General features: G+C 40.0%; 1 protein-coding gene across 1 annotated transcript in view; it reads left to right on the top strand.

Annotated features, from left to right (window-relative positions):
- Positions 1-19139, top strand: part of COL8A1 (collagen type VIII alpha 1 chain) — a 94631-nt gene that overhangs the window by 10587 nt on the left and 64905 nt on the right. Inside the window, exon 2 of the mRNA XM_068417532.1 lies at positions 6025-6149. The gene's annotated coding sequence lies outside the window, so the exon portion shown is untranslated. The remainder of the gene's footprint in view (positions 1-6024; positions 6150-19139) is intronic.

Genomic DNA, 19139 nt, shown 5'->3' with positions numbered 1-19139 from the left:
GTTGGACTGTATCACAGGACACCATCTCAGAGTCCAGCTTTCATTAAGTGCTGTCTCACCTCTGTCCCCAGCTTTCAGACCACCTCCCAAGTCTGTATCTGACCAGTCTGGTAACAAGAAGATAAGGCACCCAGTCACTAGTGTGTTTTAAGGGAGAATAGATACCACATGATAACTATTGAATGAAAATGTTTACAGAAAAATAGTTTTGTAAAACAGCTCAAACTAAGCTGTTGCTGAGGTTTGAGCTCAAGCTATGTGAGCCAAAAAATGCAGCTGCATCTTTTCTAGCTTCAGCTAGAAATAGCTAAGTGTACTGGAAAAACCTTTGACTGGGGAGAAAAAAATACTCTCCCTAACAGAGTATTACACCTAGAAGCAAGTGTGAACATTTGTTTTCTGTTGGGTCTATACCTGTAATAACACAAGGAAAGTGATGGCTGTGGTTTGTACTTTAACTGTTGAATGACAGTGCTTTCACTCAATTCTGGTAGCTGCTGCAGTAATTTTTGCAGAAAAAATGAGGCAGAAAGTGATGAGCTCATGCAGCTTGTATATGCGAACAGTTAACTGCACATGTTTTAATGTACCTTGCAACCTGAAAGGTTATAGGAAATATCACTGGAGAAACTTGGATTATGATTAGTAATTTTGTGGGCCTTCATGTTTTTGTCAGCAAATTTGGAACTACAACTTTTCACTTTTTCCATCTTGCAGATTTTTGTTTATTTAATTTCCTTGTCCTGTCCTTGGAAAAAAACAAGGCATTTCTGTGGAAAAGCTGGGGTCTATTGAAGGCCCAGGTCAAGGAGTCTGTCTTAGGTGTCACCTCCTCTGAACTCAAAAACTAGCAACAGTTCAAAAAAGGTCATAGTTTGGAGAGTAGCAATGTGATCAGGACACAGCCTGCTGGTAAAGGGCTGGAAGATGACACATGGGAGCAGAGGTATCAGGAAGGGCCCACTTTGAAGCAGAGGAAATGGGCGTTTCAGCACTGACAGGAAAGGGTGCCAACATTAATAAAGGTTAATGTGAAGACTGACCCTTCTGCACAATTGGTTTACTCCAGAGCCCAGGTCTCCTACTATGAGGCCGTTGCATTTTCCTTCTAGGCCTAGACACCCTAGAACTAACTTTCCCACCTGGCCTTAAGTGTAGTTTGGGGCTTGTGTCTTTGGTATTAACAAGGTAGCACAGAGACTTGAAGGTGGGATACTCAACTCCCAGGTAAACGTTTTCATTCAATAGTTATCATGTGGTATCTATTCTCCCTTAAAACACACTAATGACTGGGTGCCTTATGCCCCAAGCTGGGGACAGACCTGTTGGAGAGCAGCGTAGGGGAAAGGGACCTGGGGGTCCTAGTGGACAGCAGGATGACCATGAGCCAGCAGTGTGCCCTTGTGGCCAAGAAGGCCAATGGCATCCTGGGGTGTATTAGAAGGGGTGTGGTTAGCAGGTCAAGAGAGGTTCTCCTCCCCTCTACTCTGCCCTGGTGAGGCCGCATCTGGAATATTGTGTCCAGTTCTGGGCCCCTCAGTTCAAGAAGGACAGGGAACTGCTAGAGAGAGTCCAGCGCAGAGCCACGAAGATGATTAAGGGGGTGGAACATCTCCCTTCTGAGGAGAGGCTGAGGGAGCTGGGTCTCTTTAGCTTGGAGAAGAGGAGACTGAGGGGGGACCTCATTAATGTTTATAAATATGTAAAGGGCAAGTGTCATGAGGATGGAGCCAGGCTCTTCTCAGTGACATCCATTGACAGGACAAGGGGCAACGGGTGCAAGCTGGAACACAGGAGGTTCCACATAAATATGAGGAAAAACTTCTTTACGGTGAGGGTGACCGAACACTGGCACAGGCTGCCCAGAGAGGGTGTGGAGTCTCCTTCTCTGGAGACATTCAAAACCCGCCTGGACGCATTCCTGTGTGATATGATCTAGGCAATCCTGCCCCGGCAGGGGATTGGACTAGATGATCTTTCGAGGTCCCTTCCAATCCCCAACATTCTGTGATTCTGTGATTCTGTGTAATCAATCTCAATATGAGATACTGTTACTCTGGGAAGATTATGTTTCTCTCCAGTTTTGTCTAGAAATGCACTTCAGGGAATGAGAGATGTTTCCTTTTACAACTAATGCATGTTTCCACTAAAGAGCTACAGCTTTGAATTGACATACTCTAAATAAAAGTTTTGATTAGAAATTCCTGCTTATTTCTTTGGGAAATAATTGGAATCATGTACTAAGTATAATCACTTAAAAGTGGAAAAAAAATCCACTTTCAGGAGAGGACAGTCAGCATTTCCCAAATCATTCTTCTCTTTGTGCCCATGAAAATCACTTGAAATCACTGCCTACCATCTTGTAAGAACTTCAGTCTCATTCTTAACCCAGATAAGCATTAGATAAAACTGTACTTCTGGAAACTACACAATTCAGTGTCCCTAAACAGAGCTGTTTTCCAGCCTTTACAGATTCACCCATGACAAAGCAAAACACCCGCCAAGCCTGACTGAATTTACACAGCTAAATAAATCACTTTTTAAGTGTTTAAATGTCATTGTGAAAGTGAAAAGATGAAACATGCTGTATATCATCTCTACAAAACCAGAAGTAGTTATATTATAAATAAACAGAGTTTGCTCGGTATTAGGGACATAGGAAATTCCATTCAAGAACAGACAAATGGCACATCTTGTCTGGTATCCTGCATCTGGCACAAGCCTATAACAGATGCTTAAAATACTTGGCTCTCTTGTCCCACAGTCTTCCCTGTTCCACCTACCACCAATGTTATAAATCACACAGTTTTCCTAACCTCTGGTGAGATCACTTTCCTGCTCACTTGTATGTTGTGGGAGGTAGAAGCACAGGCCAGGGGAATACAATATTTGCCCTGTGTGATACTTATTACAGTGGCTGGTACCGAATTTGGCTGAATTATGGTTCTGACTGTTTCAGAACGTATACGGTATTACTGCCTGTGCTGCCTATGTAGCCAAACGAAGCAGCACATAGGTGAGGACTGTTCTTGGCTCCAGAGAAAGGGGGAAGCAAACCCCTTCTCACCCTCATTTCCACGTAGCCAGAAAGTGTACCTACCGCTAGCCTGTTATTAATCAGCTGCCCTCTTTCTATCAAGGCACTGCCACCTGATTGCTCCCTACTACTCAATGACATAAATATCCTGGTGTGGCTTTCTTAGTAACTTTTATAGTTTTATGCATGATGACTGAAAATTAAATGAGTTTATTGCCTACCAAGCAGAGATCACTTTTGTCCTTATTCCAGAGGTTGTCAAAACATGGTTCATCTACCCAGCAGGTCACATAATGCAGCTTCCCCTCTTTAGTTGCCTGGTGCTTGTAGCCATTGTCACCAGTGTGATATGCCTGCACCCGACAAAACTGACTGTGGTGCTCTCCCTTACTAGAAATGTACTGCCCACAGACAGTGTCCCTTTATTTTCTACAATCTCATTCATAACCAACATGAAATTCAATGGCACAATTGGTTAAGGGCCTCCAAAACAGACAAATGAAAAATCCAAACCTTTCAATTTGAGAAGTTAAAGTTTAAAATCCCTTTATATTAATTACATTGCACGCTCTTTGTGTTCCCCTGTGAAATATAACAGGATTTTAAAAAGGCTAAAGAGAACTTATGACTATAGGTAACAACCACATAAGGTCCTTTCACATGTCATCTTACAGAAACAAGAGAAAGAGAGGGGCAACTATAGAAATTATGACACCTCATGTCTAAGCTATATTGTTAAACAATTGAATTTGAAGGAAAAAATTAAGCATCCCTCAGTTTGAGTATGTTGCTGAACACTGCTCTTAGGGAACGACCTCATAAATCTTTACATATTAATAAGGGAAAATGGAACCCTGAAGGTGTGCGTAGGCTGTTGAATATAGTTTCAGATGTCAGCTTTCTCTATGCTCATAGATATTCTGATTTTGGTTCCATCCTACTGAATATAACACTCTGTGTCAAAGGTCCAGATCTAGAGCAGACCTTTGATCTAGCTACCCGAAATTTGTATCCACAAAGAACAAGACTTTGTAGTATCAACCTGCTTGAAAGAAAGGATACATTAAAGCTACTACAGTACCTAGTAGGAGTTTGCATCCTTTAACATATTCCAAATCGACCACACATTCAGGGATGGCCAGGCTCAATATTAGCAGGAGCTCTGTGACTTTCTGCACTTCCCTCCTGTTGTACAAAAGGAATGACTTTCAGAATATCCATCTTATTTCAGTCAGGAACAGAAGTAGAGGTTTTTAAGGCAGAAAAATGAGTCAGCCACTTGTTCCAAATAAATGGAAATGGTGTTCCAAGTTGCCTAGACAGCTTTAAAAACTACATAGAGCAATTCAGCTGCTTAATACATTGTGTTCTACGTTTCACATTTAAGAAGCCACAAAATCACATGCTTTTTATTCCAGATGTAAGTTGTTCTACCCACAGCAGTCCAAAGCCATCTCATTTTGTCTCTGTCCTCGACATATATGCTACTCATCTTGCTTGTGCCATTCTCAAGAACGAAAGTAGCACTCTTCAGAGTAAAGAGCAGCAGCTGAGGTTCCCAGACTGCCACAGGTATCCTAAATAATAGTGAACTAAGTGTCATAATGTCCACGATTGCATTTGACGATTTATATAACGAGGATGTTAATATAAACGTTCTCGTGTTAATATAAACATCTTATTGCAGTCTACAACTACCTGAAGGGAGGTTGTAGTGAAGTGGGAGTCGGCCTCTTCTCCCAGGCAACTAGCGACAGGACAAGAGGACACAGCCTCAAGCTTCACCAGGGGAGGTTCAGGTTGGACATTAGGAAGCATTTCTTCTCAGAAAGGGTCATTAGCCATTGGAAGGGGCTGCCCAGGGAGGTGGTGGAGTCACCATCTCTGGATGTGTTTAAGAAAAGCCTGGACATGGCACTTAGTGTCATGGTCTAGTTGACAGGGTGGTGTCAGGGCAACGGTTGGACTCGATGATCCCAGAGGGCTCTTCCAACCTGGTTGATTCTGTGATTCTGTGATTCTGTATATTTTGCTTTCTGAGGAGGAATGTTGTAACCCTTAATGAAAAATATCAGTGACAAAAAAGGTGTGAGTTACAACCTTAATTGTACAGTAAAATAGAACATCTATGTGGATAAATAATTATAAGGAGATATATAAAACTATAAAAATAATTTCTTTACAGCAAACCTTGCCTCAACAAGAAACATAGCTCCTTCCTCCCTCAAGAAAGCTGAATACCCTGACTCATGTCTTTGTTTAAGTGTCATGGTAGATTTGTTCTTTTATAACATGTAGTAGTTTAGCTTTGAACTTTTGATTTTTGGAAAAGGCAGAGTGGAAAAATATTTTCATGGGAGAGGAGCGCACATTCCAGAGCTGTCGACTGTTACTCGTTTATGAGGGGGGGGGAAAAACTACTTAGGTTTTAGGCTTTGGTTGATGCAATTTGTTGTTGTCTCTTATTTTGCGATAAACCAAAGAATTTACACTATACAGTGAAATATTTCAAAATTTTCCTCTCATTTTTCCAGCTTTTGCTTGTTCAAAACTCTGAACAAGCTTGAAACTGACTGCCTTTGAGGAGAGAAAAATTAGCTTTGTATGAATAGAAATAATGATCCTTTGTAATATACAAAGTAGTCCAAAGAGAAAATAACTCACTCATTTTTACTGGGAATTATAGAGATACACACAAGCATAATGTGGAAATGCAGACAATATTAATCATAAAAATAAACCAAAACAAAATGTAAGCCCTTCGTGGTGTCTTTGTAACCCGAGCAACAGTTTTAAACACAATTTTCCTGTTCTGTTTCATGTTTATTTCATGTATCAACGTTTGATTACGTCAAAAAATATTAAAATAGGAAAATAAAATAAACTTTATGTAGCTTATTTATTCAAGTAAAGTAAAAACTATTTCTCTGCTGTCCTGCGTATTTTGAAGAGCATTAACATACATGCTTTCTTCCCTTCTCTTCTAGAAGAAAATGCAGATTGTCAGAATCCTTCAAATTTGATACTCAGCACTGTTACGATCTCTTCATCACTGCATGTTGAGTCCGGATATCAGAACCGGTACAGCGAAGTACTCTCCTGTTAAGCTGAGGTAATTTTTTTCCTAACAATTTAATAGTTTGAAGCATTACAAAAGGTGCCCTCCCACCCCCCTATTCCCTGCCAATAAAAACATTTCTGGGCAGAACATTGTACTGTGCAATGCAGCATCAATTGGCATGAAAGACGTGGGAACTGATGCTTTTGCTAACAGGCAGGGAGATTCAAGCCCTATTTATTAATATAAATTTAGCAAGGGTTCATTATTTAAGATGACCACACTCTATTGGGTTTGGAAAGCAATTGCAAGTGTCAGCTCCTTTCCCTTCATAGAGGGAATAATCACAGAATCACAGAATCGATCAGGTTGGAAGAGACCTCTGGGATCATCAAGTCCAACCGTTGCCCTGACACCACCATGTCAACTAGACCATGGCACTAAGTGCCATGTCCAGTCTTTTCTTAAACACCTCCAGAGATGGTGACTCCACCACCTCCCTGGGCAGCCCATTCCAATGGCTAATGACCCTTGATGAGAAGAAATTCTTCCTAATGTCCAACCTGAACCTCCCCTGGCAAAGCTTGAGGCTGTGTCCTCTTGTCCTATCGCTAGTTGCCCGGGAGAAGAGGCCGACTCCCACTTCACTACAACCTCCCTTCAGGTAGTTGTAGACTGCAATGACATGATAGATGCAACATCTTGGATTCATGGCCTGTACAACCATTATGGATATGTCAGAGACTGCATTCGTTGCTGCACTGGCATTAAGAGCTAAAGTCATTGAGGACAGAGAGCATAATTAATAAAATTCTAATGCTGAAACAATGCAATTAACAAGTCTTTCAAAGTTTCATTTCCTGGGGAAAATTATTGCCATTGGAAAGGATCTATCTTGTCAAAAATCGTAACAAAGGCTAGAAACTATATGAAAACACCAACCCCAAGCCAGCGATGAGGAGAGAACTACTCCATTCACAAAGCCAGAAGATGTCAGGGTGTTATTCTGAGAGAGGCAGGCTTTGCTGAGGACATCAACTGCTTTTCAGACATACCTTGAGACAAGTTTCCACTTAGTGGGATAGGCATAGTAGGTTATTTCGTAAATATTATTCACTCAGCATGAAAAACTGCATTTATGAAAGCCTACCACTCCCTGATTAATAGTGTCATGTTTTCCCTCAAGAACAGAACTGCCCACAGTGCGGGCCTGACGTAATCACAGGATGTTATAGGCACATGCAACTTAGGATGCAGACGAGAAGTCAGTCAGTTGCAGAATTGCATTCCAAAAAAAAGCAGGTGGCTTTGAGGCTGGCTGCTGGCCCATAAGGATGGAGAGATGCAATTAACTTCAGAACTAAGGTACACAGAAAACATTTTCAGAAAGTTTTCTACCCTCACACGGCTTTAATGTATCCTGTCCTTTCCTGGTATGTCAGTAATCAAGATACTGTCAGTTTTCTGTCCATTGCCCTAATAGAATTGCACACCTTTCACAGTATATTGACATGAATCTTAAAGAAGCTGCAATTTTACTTCGTAGCTTCCTTTTCTCTCCAATTTAAAAAAAAAAAAAAGGCTTCTAGAAATACACACCAATACAGCTGAATCAGACCAACATGGTTAGTGCAAAGAATTAATTGCTTTAGATAAGATTTGTAAGTGGGTTTTCATATAACCACCATTGCAGACAAGAGGAAAAAAAGAAAAAAACAGAGATAGGTGCACAGGAAGATCAGCCTGAGGAGAGATATATTCTTATTAGTATATCTAACAAAGCTGCCTCAGGCTCCACAGTTGCTTTCAAAGTAATGGAGTTCTGTTACAAGACAGTAACCAACGTGGCACATAATTCTTTGAGGTCATTTAAAGCCTGCCTGTTAAACAAACATTACTCTGATTTTCTTTTCCAAGGATTCATAATGTTTCCTGTATACTTTCAGCAATTTTTGTCCTATCTGTCTGCTAAACTATCATTTTGAACCGCTGGGAAATTGTTTGCCTAAAACCAGACCTCTGTTTTCAATACCTTTCTGTTATTAATATTCCTTAAGTTACATTTCAGCTTCCAATCAAGGTTTGCTGCAACAGTTTCTCTTTTGATGCAGGTCCACTGTACTGCACCTTGGATCTCAGCTCGAACGCGCAGTGTGTCATGTGAACAGTAAAAAGCAATATAGCTCAACTTTCCCAAAGTATGTTGAGTCAGGAGTTTTAAGGATAATCAAAACCATATTTTTACTAGCAAGCAGAGCCAATCAGTCATTGAAGCTATATAAATATATTCATACCCACATTGCACTTCATTATAAAAAGAATCTTGCACCCAGGAACACAAGAGTTCTTGCCGTGGACTACTGAATAATTGTGGAACAAATAAACAGAATACACTGATCTTTGCATGAGAAATGCATCATAAAAGAGATCCCAGTAAAACAAGCTGAATCTTCAGAGTTTTATAAACTTTTTATGACTTTCTTAGCAGACATCAGAAAACTTGAAGGACTTTGTTCAGAGCAGTATTATTTAAAGGAGAAGTATTTATTACTTATATTCTTTAAGTGAAACTTATGTATGATTTCATACACAAATACATGCAAGCACATATATGTTTTTAGCAAAGTCTGTTGCTGAATATTTTGAGCCAACTTATAGTGTTCGATAATGCCAATAGAAAGGTCCCAGTCAATTTCATATTTTAGGTCAGGAAGTTATTCTACATGAGAGAATACATCTGTGTAAATGCAATAGTATATTCCTTATAGAAGTTATTTATGTGCACGTGTCTTTACAGGACTTGTATCTAGACCCAATCTGGATTTAGACTGCTGTCACTGACAGCAGAATATAAATCTTTGTATGTTTCCTCTCTTTGAACTATTATTTTTTCCTTCTTTTTTTGAAAATACTAGCTTTCTTTTGACTGCTAACTACAAAGGCCAATTTATCAATCTAAGTGGAAGTTATCTGAACAGCAGCCAACACAGAACACAGAGTCAATGGCAATCATTCATGGTGGTTTTTACAGTTTTTTGGGGTTTTTTTAATGCTCGGAGCCCATATAGGCAAGAAACTATTTCCCATACTGTGACATAGAAATATTGCTCACCCCTTTGTAGAATATAAAGATGAGAAATGAATTTGAAGTGATTTAGTCAAAACTAAATGCTTTCCTCATCTCAGAAAGGTAGCACTGCACAGTTCAGGCAAATTGTGGCTAGCTGAAAAAGGGAAGAATTTGATCACCTCTGCCTGAAATCACACATTTTTAAGTTGTTCTAACTACAGTGTAGGCACAGCTAAACTGAATGATTTCACCATGCTGAGTTATTTCCCACGTTCCTTTGTTACTCCAGTAATGTCAAAAAATGCAGGAACTAGGAAGTCATATGATCTGTAGGAAAGAGAATATTGTGGTTTCTAAGCAAAATATTTATTACCAAGCAAGCTATTTTGATTTATTAAATGATAGCTTCCCATCATCGTGTTTTTGATATGGTGCTTGAAACCACAATGGTTGTATAAAGCCAGAACTTTATTTGTTTAAAGGCATCCACTAGTGTTTTTCTTAATAGAAATATCAGTTCATGACAATGCCAGGTTCATAGAAACTCATCCAGGAATAAACTCTTGAAAAATTATATTTTTCCTAGAGTGTCCATTAAGCCAGTGCAGGCGCCGTGCCTCACTGCTAGTCTTCTAATGTTAGATTTATAGGATGTTATAATTAACAACAGGTGATGGGCAGCACTACATGCACAGCAAGCAAAGTGAAAAGACTGGCAGCTCAAGAGCCACTGGTGAATCATCAAAACTTTTCCCTGGATAAACTCAGTAGTAATCCTGGTGGGTTTGTTGGCAATTTTTTTTTTTTTTTAAATTCCTGCACCACCACCCCCTTTTTCATATCAAAGATTAGGGACGATCTGTCTGTTTTTACAGTTATGTAGCTTTTCCACTTCTATGTTTACCTATCTATTATAAAGTGAGACAAATTATGCTTCCCTACTCACAGAGGACTTCTTGTAGGATTACAGACAAGTCCACACACAAAATGTTAAAATTATGCAGACTTTTAAGAGACAGTTGTGTCTCCATTATTCCAGCTCTCTCAAACTCTCATTCTGTATGAATAACACAAAGGAAAAGAAAAGGTTCAAAGCATAGAGCCTCCACATCACAGAATCAACCAGGTTGGAAGAGACCTCTGGGATCATCGAGTCCAACCGTTGCCCTGACACCACCATGTCAACTAGACCAGGGCACTAAGTGCCATGTCCAGTCTTTTCTTAAACACATCCAGAGATGGGGACTCCACCACCTCCCTGGGCAGCCCATTCCAATGGCTAATGACCCTTTCTGAGAAGAAATTCTTCCTAATGTCCAACCTGAACCTCCCCTGGTGAAGCTTGAGGCTGTGTCCTCTTGTCCTATCACTAGTTGCCTGGGAGAAGAGGCCGACTCCCACTTCTCTACAACCTCCCTTCAGGTAGTTGTAGACTGCACTAAGGTCACCTCTGAGCCTCCTCTTCTCCAGGCTAAACACCCCCAGCTCCCTCAGCCATTCCTCATAGGTCAGACCCTCCAGACCCTTCACCAGCTTGGTCGCCCTCCTCTGGACGACCAATTTTAAGAAAAGCAGTCCTTCAGCTTAGGACTGAAAAGGAGGGAGGAAGACACTGAAAAACAAGAATCAGCAAAATAAAAATATGTCCTAAATGAGTTTTCAGTTGCATAGTTAAACAAATACCATTCTTGTTATTTTTTTCTTCTGTTCTGCGTATATAAGTGAGGCAAGTCATGTTGGGAAAGGCAATGTTTTTTTTAAATGAAGTGAAGAAGAACTTGTATCCCAAATCTACCAATAGATCTAGCTTTTATGAATCATTGCCAATGTAATAACCTGCTGTGATCTTTATATTCATGAGTTAATTACATGTCATAACATAATGATTATAACAAAGGAGTGGGGTTTTTTTAATATAAAAACCTTTGTGTTGGGTAATTGGCTACATATCTTCATTGCCAATAGTAAATACTTCAAATGCATTAACTGGGTGGAAGATGTAAATAGGAATGGTCAAAAAAAAAAAATCAGTATTTGTACTATAAAAAGGAATGGATACGTTCCACACTCTTGTCAATATAGTTCCCTGAGTTTCTCTACAAATAACTCTGAATTTCTACTAAGGCCCTGAGAGAACCTAGGCTGTGACTAGGTCCCTATACCCAAACTATATAGGTTTGCATATATTAACACATATATGTGTACATCCCTAATGGAAAGTGATGTTCTAATACCTGTCCTTTGCCTGTGATTCTACAATTGAACTACTTTTCTCAAATCCACCAGTGAACATTAAGTTGTATGTTTACTCAGCACAACCCAAACCATTACTGACTTTTTAGATAACACTGTTAACTTCATTGTGAATTGGAGTCTCAACTGATTTTGTTAAACTGCTTTATTGTATAGTGGTGACTCTGTAGTGAGATGGTTGCAATGGTGAATTTATCCTGCTTGTTGCAGAGTTTACACTTCATTAAAATTCACATAGCAGTGCTTATCTATAGCTGAGACACAAAGTTGCCCAGGGGAACACTTGTTACTCTGGGTAATTAATCAGAGGTGATGGGAAATTTTTCTTAGTGTTCTTGATAATCTCTAGGGCCTCATCCAACTGTGAAATTTTGGCCTCACTGAAGTGGAAAGAAAGTTTCATCAGTAACTAGAATAGGCCAAGACATTTCTCACAAAGCACTTAACGACCTGGTGTCATCTGGCAAAGTTTCTCTCTGCAGTCTTTTTTCAGAGCTGGAGAAATAGTTCATTTTTGTTAAATATTTCATGTGCATACATAACAAGCCCCTTGTTTTGGTAATCATAGGCACATTTTAAGGAAGGTTCTACACATTCTTTAGGGTAACACATTTTTAAAGGGCTTAAATCTATACTCAAAGTCTCGCAGCTCAGTGAACTTGAAATCACATTCTCAAAAGGAAATCTGTGGTTTTGCATGGGCAGGGAGAAAATACATAGGGCTGGCAAAATGGTTGGAGATTCAAGCACACAGCTGGAAAGAGCCTGAAGACTTCCACTTTGTAGAGTGAGGCTAGCTTCAAAGATAATTTTTTTATTTAAAAAAAAAAAAGAAACACTCCCTCCATCAGATGCCCAAATTTAGAGGTCTGTTACTCAATAATAACAACTTTAAAAAAAAATCCCTTCATCCAATAACATTTTATTTTTATTGTGGCTAGGCATAGATTTTAAAATTTGTACATGGAGAGACCAAATGGAGGTGTGTTTTTCTTACTGAAATGCTTCAGGATAGTTAAACTTTTGCTGAACAAAAGTAGAAGGAATTTTTAAAAGACTGAAAATATTTCCGATTCAAAAGAAGAATCCTCCCCAGCCCAAAGAACTATTCAAATATCCAAGCACAAAATAGAGCCAGGTTTCTTAGAAAAAATTCAATGATTTAGACAAATGTTAAACTGAGTTGAAACCGACTCAGCAATTTTATTTCCTCTATTCAGCTCTTTAAGGTGTGACTTTATTAATACTGAGTCTAAAAGATGAATTAGCACTTACTTCACATTTTTATTAACTATTCATTAGTTTAGCCATCTGTCCTAGAAACAATATTTTTCCCAGCTACATCTATTTAAAACAACATTATTTTAAGCAATATAAAGTGTACAAAATAATTGAATCACAAAAAGTTATGGCACATGGGACAGAAGTTTACAGGCTAAATTAAAATTTGACTGATTTTTCATTTAAGTGTTGCTAGAAGATACAAAATATTTTCGAAACAGTAACTGCTGAACACAGATATTGATGGACAGGTTTTCTCAAGCTCACGAAGAGAGCTGCAAGCTTCCTATTCCTTTTTTTGATTGACCCCTGGCTCACTGTAAATTTGTCTTGATTAAGAACATACTGTGTTATTGCTGAATGCTCTTGTTTTGAGTGCACCGTACTAATTTCACTGTAGCAGGAGCTAAATTATTTTCTCAGATTACTTATTAGCATCATGAATTCTAGCATGGACATTTCTCATTGTGATGACTATCTCAAGTTCTCCATAATAGATTCACAAATGGTTTAGCAATTTTATGAATTTAGTGAAAGTAACTGGCTCTCAGCATTAATGGCAGCCTTGAAAGTCTGTCAAAAACGAGTCATTGTAATATTTCAGATCTGAAAGAGAATCTTTCTTTACAGGTAGATACTTAGACGAATGTGGCTTCTTAATACTATTTCTTCTAAATGAAAGTTAATGCCAATATGTTGCTTTTAGACTGAGCTATCTTACTTATTGACTAATTTATAAAATAAGAGTTTTCTGGGGTCAAGTTACCATGTGTGCCAAGAAGGTCTACATTGCAACGCAGGACTTGGATGCAGGATTTGTACCCACATTATTAAGGCACATAACTTCCACTGAATACTTCCACTGAACAGGAATCAGGCCACCCGCTGCTTGTGTAAGTCTGAGTACAAATTTTGTGTGCCTCGATTCCTGTTTGTGAAAACACACTGATGATACACCCCTTAACAGAGGAATTAGGGTGATAAACTGATTACTGTTTGTGAAGTAATGACATGCTAAAGACTGCTTAGCAATACTCGTTGAACTTGAGGATAGAGCTATATGAATTCTGTCTTAAAGAACTTACAATCTTTAAGTAGCAAGTACAATCTTGCTACTTAACTGTAGGAGACACTCACATTGCTTACCTATAAACATTCATATTGTTTATATGTCCTATGATGCTGATTCAAAGCAGCTACAGGTAACTCAGTCAGTGGAGTGACTGTAGTTAAAGTGAATCTTCAAGTAAAATCAAAAGTTCTACAGAAACGATATAACCTGTGCTGTATTTGAACTACAGGAATAAGGGAGAGGGAAGATGAAGGCTCTTTGCACAACCTTGTAGGTGAAAAGCACAACACAAAACCCATAAAATTTACAATTCAGCAAAAATATCCTCTATGTTTCTGTTCTCTTATTAAATGAATGGATACTACCAAGTGTGCTAAAGACATATAGTGGTGTATGCTTGCCTTTAACAAACTCACAGAATCACTGAACGGTTGGGGTTGGAAGGGACCTCTGGAGATCATCTAGTCCAAGCCCCTGCTAAAGCAGGTTCACCTAGAGCACATTGCACAGGATCACGCCCAGGCGGGTTTTGAATATCTCCAGAGAAGGAGACTCCACAACCTCTCTGGGCAGCCTGTTCCAGTGCTCTGTCACCCTCAAAGTAAAGGAGTTTTTCCTCATATTCATATGGAACTTCCCATGTTTCAGTTTGTGCCCATTGCCCCTTGTTCTGTCATGGCACCACTGAGAAGAGTCTGGCCCCATCCTCTCGACACCTGCCCCTAAGGTATTTGTAAGTGTTGATAACATCCCCTCTCAGTCTTCTTTGCTCCAAGCTAAACAGACCCAACTCCCTCAGCCTTTCCTCATAAGAGAGATGCTCCAGTCCTCTAATCATCTTTGTAGCCCTCTGCTAGACTCTCTCCAGTAGTTTCTTGTCTTTCTTGAACTGGGGAGCCCAGAACTGGACACAGTACTCCACGTGTGGCCTCACTAGGGCAGAATAGAGGGGGAGGATAATCTCCCTTGACCTGCTGTCCACACTCTTTCTAATGCACCCCAGGATACCATTGGCCTTCTTGGCCACAAGGACACACTGCTGGCTCATGGCAAACTTCTTGTCCACCAGGACTCCCAGGTCCTTCTCCTCAGAGCTGCTTTCCAGCTGGTCAGCTCCCAACCTGTGCTAGTGCATGGGGTTATTCCTCCCTAGGTGCAGGACCCTACACTTGCTTTTGTTGAACTTCATGAGGTTCCTCTCCACCCAACTCTAGCCTGTCCAGGTCTGCTGAATGGCAGCACAGCCTTCTACTAGTTTTGTGTCGTCAGCAAACTTGCTGAGGGTACACTGTGTCCCTTCATCCAGGTCATTGATGGATAAGTTAACCAAGACTGGATCCAGTACTGACCCCTGGGGAACACCGCTAGCTGCAGGCCTCCAACTACACTCAGAACCGCTGATCACAACCCTCTGAGCTCTGCCATTCAGCCAGTTCTCCATCCACCTCACTGTCCACTCATCTAAGCCACACTTCCTGAGATTTCCTATGAGGATGTTATGGGAGACAGTGTCACAAGCCTTGCTGAAGTCAAGGTAGACAACATCCACTGCTCTCCCCTCATCTACTGAGACAGTCGTGCCAGCATAGAAGGCCATCAGATTGGTCAAGCATGATTTCCCCTTGGTGAATCCATGTTGACTAATCCTGATAACCTTCTTTTCCTCCACACACTTAGAGATGACCTCCAGAATGAGCTGTTCCATCACCTTTCCAGGGATGGAGGTGAGGCTGACTGGCCTGTAGTTTCCTGGGTCCTCCTTCTTGCCCTTTTTGAACACTGGAGTGACATTGGCTTTCCTCCAGTCTGCATGTACCTCTCCTGTTCTCCATGACCTTCCAAAGATGATAGAGAGTGGCTTGGCAGTAATATCTTTCAGCTCCATCAGTACTCGTGGGTGCATCCCATCAGGGCCCATGGATTTGTGAGTGTCCAGTTTGCCTGAATGACAGAGTGGTTGTGGGAAAAGATTTATCACCATTCAGCAGGCTGTGTGCAAGCTCAGCATCATGAAATCCTTATGTGTATTTGTGAAGAGATCCCTCTGCGGTCTCTTCATAAGGAACCACAGGCCAAATATGGCCTGAGTGTTTTTAGACATCTAAAGAGCCAGGTCAAGACAGGAATTTAAGTGTGGTTTGCTAAGTGGAAGTGTCAACCTTGTCAGATTGAGTTATCTAGCCTTCTAACATAAGCAGTCCAAGTCTGCTGCCTTGATGAAAACATTGTACTATAGGTTATGATAAATATCATTCTTGGACTAGAAGTTTAGCTTTGCCTTGAGGGGGCCTAGCCAGAGCACTTAGGAATATTTTCTTAGAAGAACAACAAATGTTAAATATCTTTTTGTTCTTCAGATTTGAGCAGGTGGACTTCTTAGTCGTTCATCCTGCAAAACAGTTTGCAGCAGAGAAGGATGAAGTTTCCGTTACCTAATTCAAAAGACTGGCCAAATATAAAACAAAAATAATGAAAGAATTTGGTTGCAATTCTGTCTGTCTCTTTGAAGGCATAGAAATATTCTTGGATGTGTCCTCTGTTTTGACACATTTATACCGATTACAAATTGAAGGGCAAAGTTGGAGTAGTATTTCCTCCAAACTGCCTCAGCCCCAATTTGTTCTAGTACTGCCTCTGACAGAATCTCTTTGACAGCAAAGGAACTTTCTCTTTTAATGTAATTGCTCTTGAAGGTGTTTAAAGCATCCAGAAAAGAAAAGGAAATAGTTCTACAACTGATTTGTGTAAATCTGGAAAGTATCTATAACTTGTAACTTACACAAGGCAATGTAAATTTAATAAATCTTTTGCTTCTCCTTTAGTAAAAAAGTGCAGCAAGAAGAGGTGCATCAGCACTTTATTTCAACTAAAATTCAGAGAGCTAAATCAGTGTCTTTTTCCTTTGTATTTTACTGTAACTGTAATGCTGCTTACTTCAGCAGCATTAATTTGAGGAGTGAAAACTAATAAGTGAGGGGAAAGACAAGCAAACCTGGAGTGAAAAAACTTGTTAAAGATTAGATCTTTATACACTTTAATTAAAGAACTTTAAGAACGTTCAAAAGGGAGAAAAGCAGAACAAAAGTCCTGTGAAATGCAAAATGTTTGTCCTGAAATACAGAAAACTGGATTATCACATCAATTGACAGCCAATTTATATTTTTAAAGACATGTGAGCCTTAAAAAAAAGGCTTTTTTAATTGTCACATAAGTAGAAAAATATATACTTGTTGCTTTTAAGAGAGAGGAAAAATAATTCAGAATACTTGTCAGTGACGAACACAGGAGCATTCACAAACTAGCAACACAGTAATTGGTCCCACAGGTACGCAATGCTCCTGCTCTCAGCGATGCACTCCCCGGGAAGGGGCAGTAAAGGCCCGTTGGGCACATCTGTGCTGCTTCACTTGACAGTAGATTTTAGGCTTTCCATGAATTCTTTCCCACTAAGCTGTGGGAAGGCACTGGAAAACTTGTCCCATTTGAGTGGTGCAGACTTCACCCATGCCACAGAGTGTTTCTGACAGCAAATGTTAAGGTAACCTAAACTAAGTTTTTACTGCCTGTCAGGGTGTAGATTAAGTAAAGAACAACCATGCACTTCCTTTGATGGTTGTGTTTAGGGATAGGATTGCAGTTTGGACAAGCCTCCTGTTAGAGCTTGAGGTAGCTTCAGGGTGAAGACAGCACAATAATACTGCAAGGTCTGCCAGATCTACTCAGTATTCTCTATCAGCAACGCTTTGCAATAAGTCATGGCAACTAGGAAAATAAAAAAAAAAAAGAATACCCTCTTCCTTAGAGCAATGCATCTAAGTTACCTTCTGTAAAGTTTCTATCTATGCAGTTAAATGCACAGTCAATCAGAAAACTAACCAAGAGAAGCACAATTCTCCTGAAAAGTCAGAGGGGGGAGAAATCAGATTTGAGGGCTTTTTCTCCTCTATAAGCACCAAAACAGTCAGATATTTGTCTTGGCTTGTGTGAGGCACCTCAAATTGGAAAGGAGAAGAAGTTTTTTAGGCACTTCCACCACTTCCACTCCCATCCACAAAAAGCAAAAGCTTCTTTTTTCTTAGTTCTTGTCTCTTCTGCTCACAGAAATCAAATAACTTGTATATCTGTTCATTTAGGAATTCACGATCAGAAAAAAGAAAAAACAAAAGCCAAAAAACCAGACACCACACACCTCCAAACACACCACGATCAGAGTTGAGCAGGTGTAAAACAGAGATATGGATGAGCAATATAAAACTGCATAAAGCTAGCTGATTTGCACCCTAGCACATCCAAAATAAATGACGCCCATTTAATGAGCCAACCCATCGCCTCTTAGAACACAGGAGGAAGATTTTCTTGAGGTACATTTCCTGTTTTCCTCTCGCTATCCTTTAGACTGGAGAGGGATAGCGTTTCCTCCTCTAGTTGGGACAGATAATTCCACAACCTAAGCTACTACTGTGATAAAAGCAAAGGAAAAAAAGCTTCCTAAATCCAAATTCCCATGAACAAGCTCATCAGGCATCTTAACACATACTTTGCAACTGTTTCCAAGCTCGTTGACAGCATTGCCTTGAAACAGTCCAGTGAAGAGGATGAAATCAAGTAAATGTAACAAATTGTAATTTGTTTTTAATATTTTTTTCACATCCAAAACTAACTTTATAATGCAATTATGTTGTTGCTGGAAAGACTCACTGCAGAGCCAGATTATGAGCTGGTTCATTCCCTTTCCAGCCAGCAAAAGAATCCTATTCGCCAACCGGAACACTTGCAAGACAAGTGCCCTCTAATTCAGTTGTGAGCAACTTCAGGAACTTCATGATTCTGTATTCACGCGTGCAAACTACCTTCTTTAATAAGCCTTGGGGATTTTACATTGAACAGAGCAACTGAAAACCTCTGTGGCTCAGCAGTTGTTAGTATGTGTCTGCCAGCAGAAGTTGGCTTGATATAAACCATTTCCATTTAAGCTTCAGTTGATATTCCATGCCATTTATTTCTTAGCTGCTGCCTCATCCCAGCTCCTTTAGCTGCTCTACATCATGGGAACCAACTCACTAGAAGTATAATTTGTGGCAAGCAGGAGAGGCTATGAAAGCTATGAAAACCTCACTGTTGTTAGTGCTGTCCATTGCAGCACCAGCTCAGCCCAAACTGCTTCCTCAAGGATTTTACTAATGCTACTTAGACCACAGGTCTCCCAGCTCTACATACAGCAAGACAAACCACTGTCACTCTTAGGGTGTAAAATGATTGATGACAGCACCTAACTGTGAGGAGCAGAGGGCAAGTTTTGATTGTGGAGGTCATAGCCAAGTCCTCTAACAAAAAATTCCAGTGAATTTTTAACTCTCACACAAAGCAA

This window comes from Nyctibius grandis, chromosome 23, assembly GCF_013368605.1.
Source record: "Nyctibius grandis isolate bNycGra1 chromosome 23, bNycGra1.pri, whole genome shotgun sequence".
NCBI lineage: Eukaryota > Metazoa > Chordata > Aves > Nyctibiiformes > Nyctibiidae > Nyctibius > Nyctibius grandis.
This window is presented reverse-complemented; position numbering and strand designations above follow the sequence as displayed.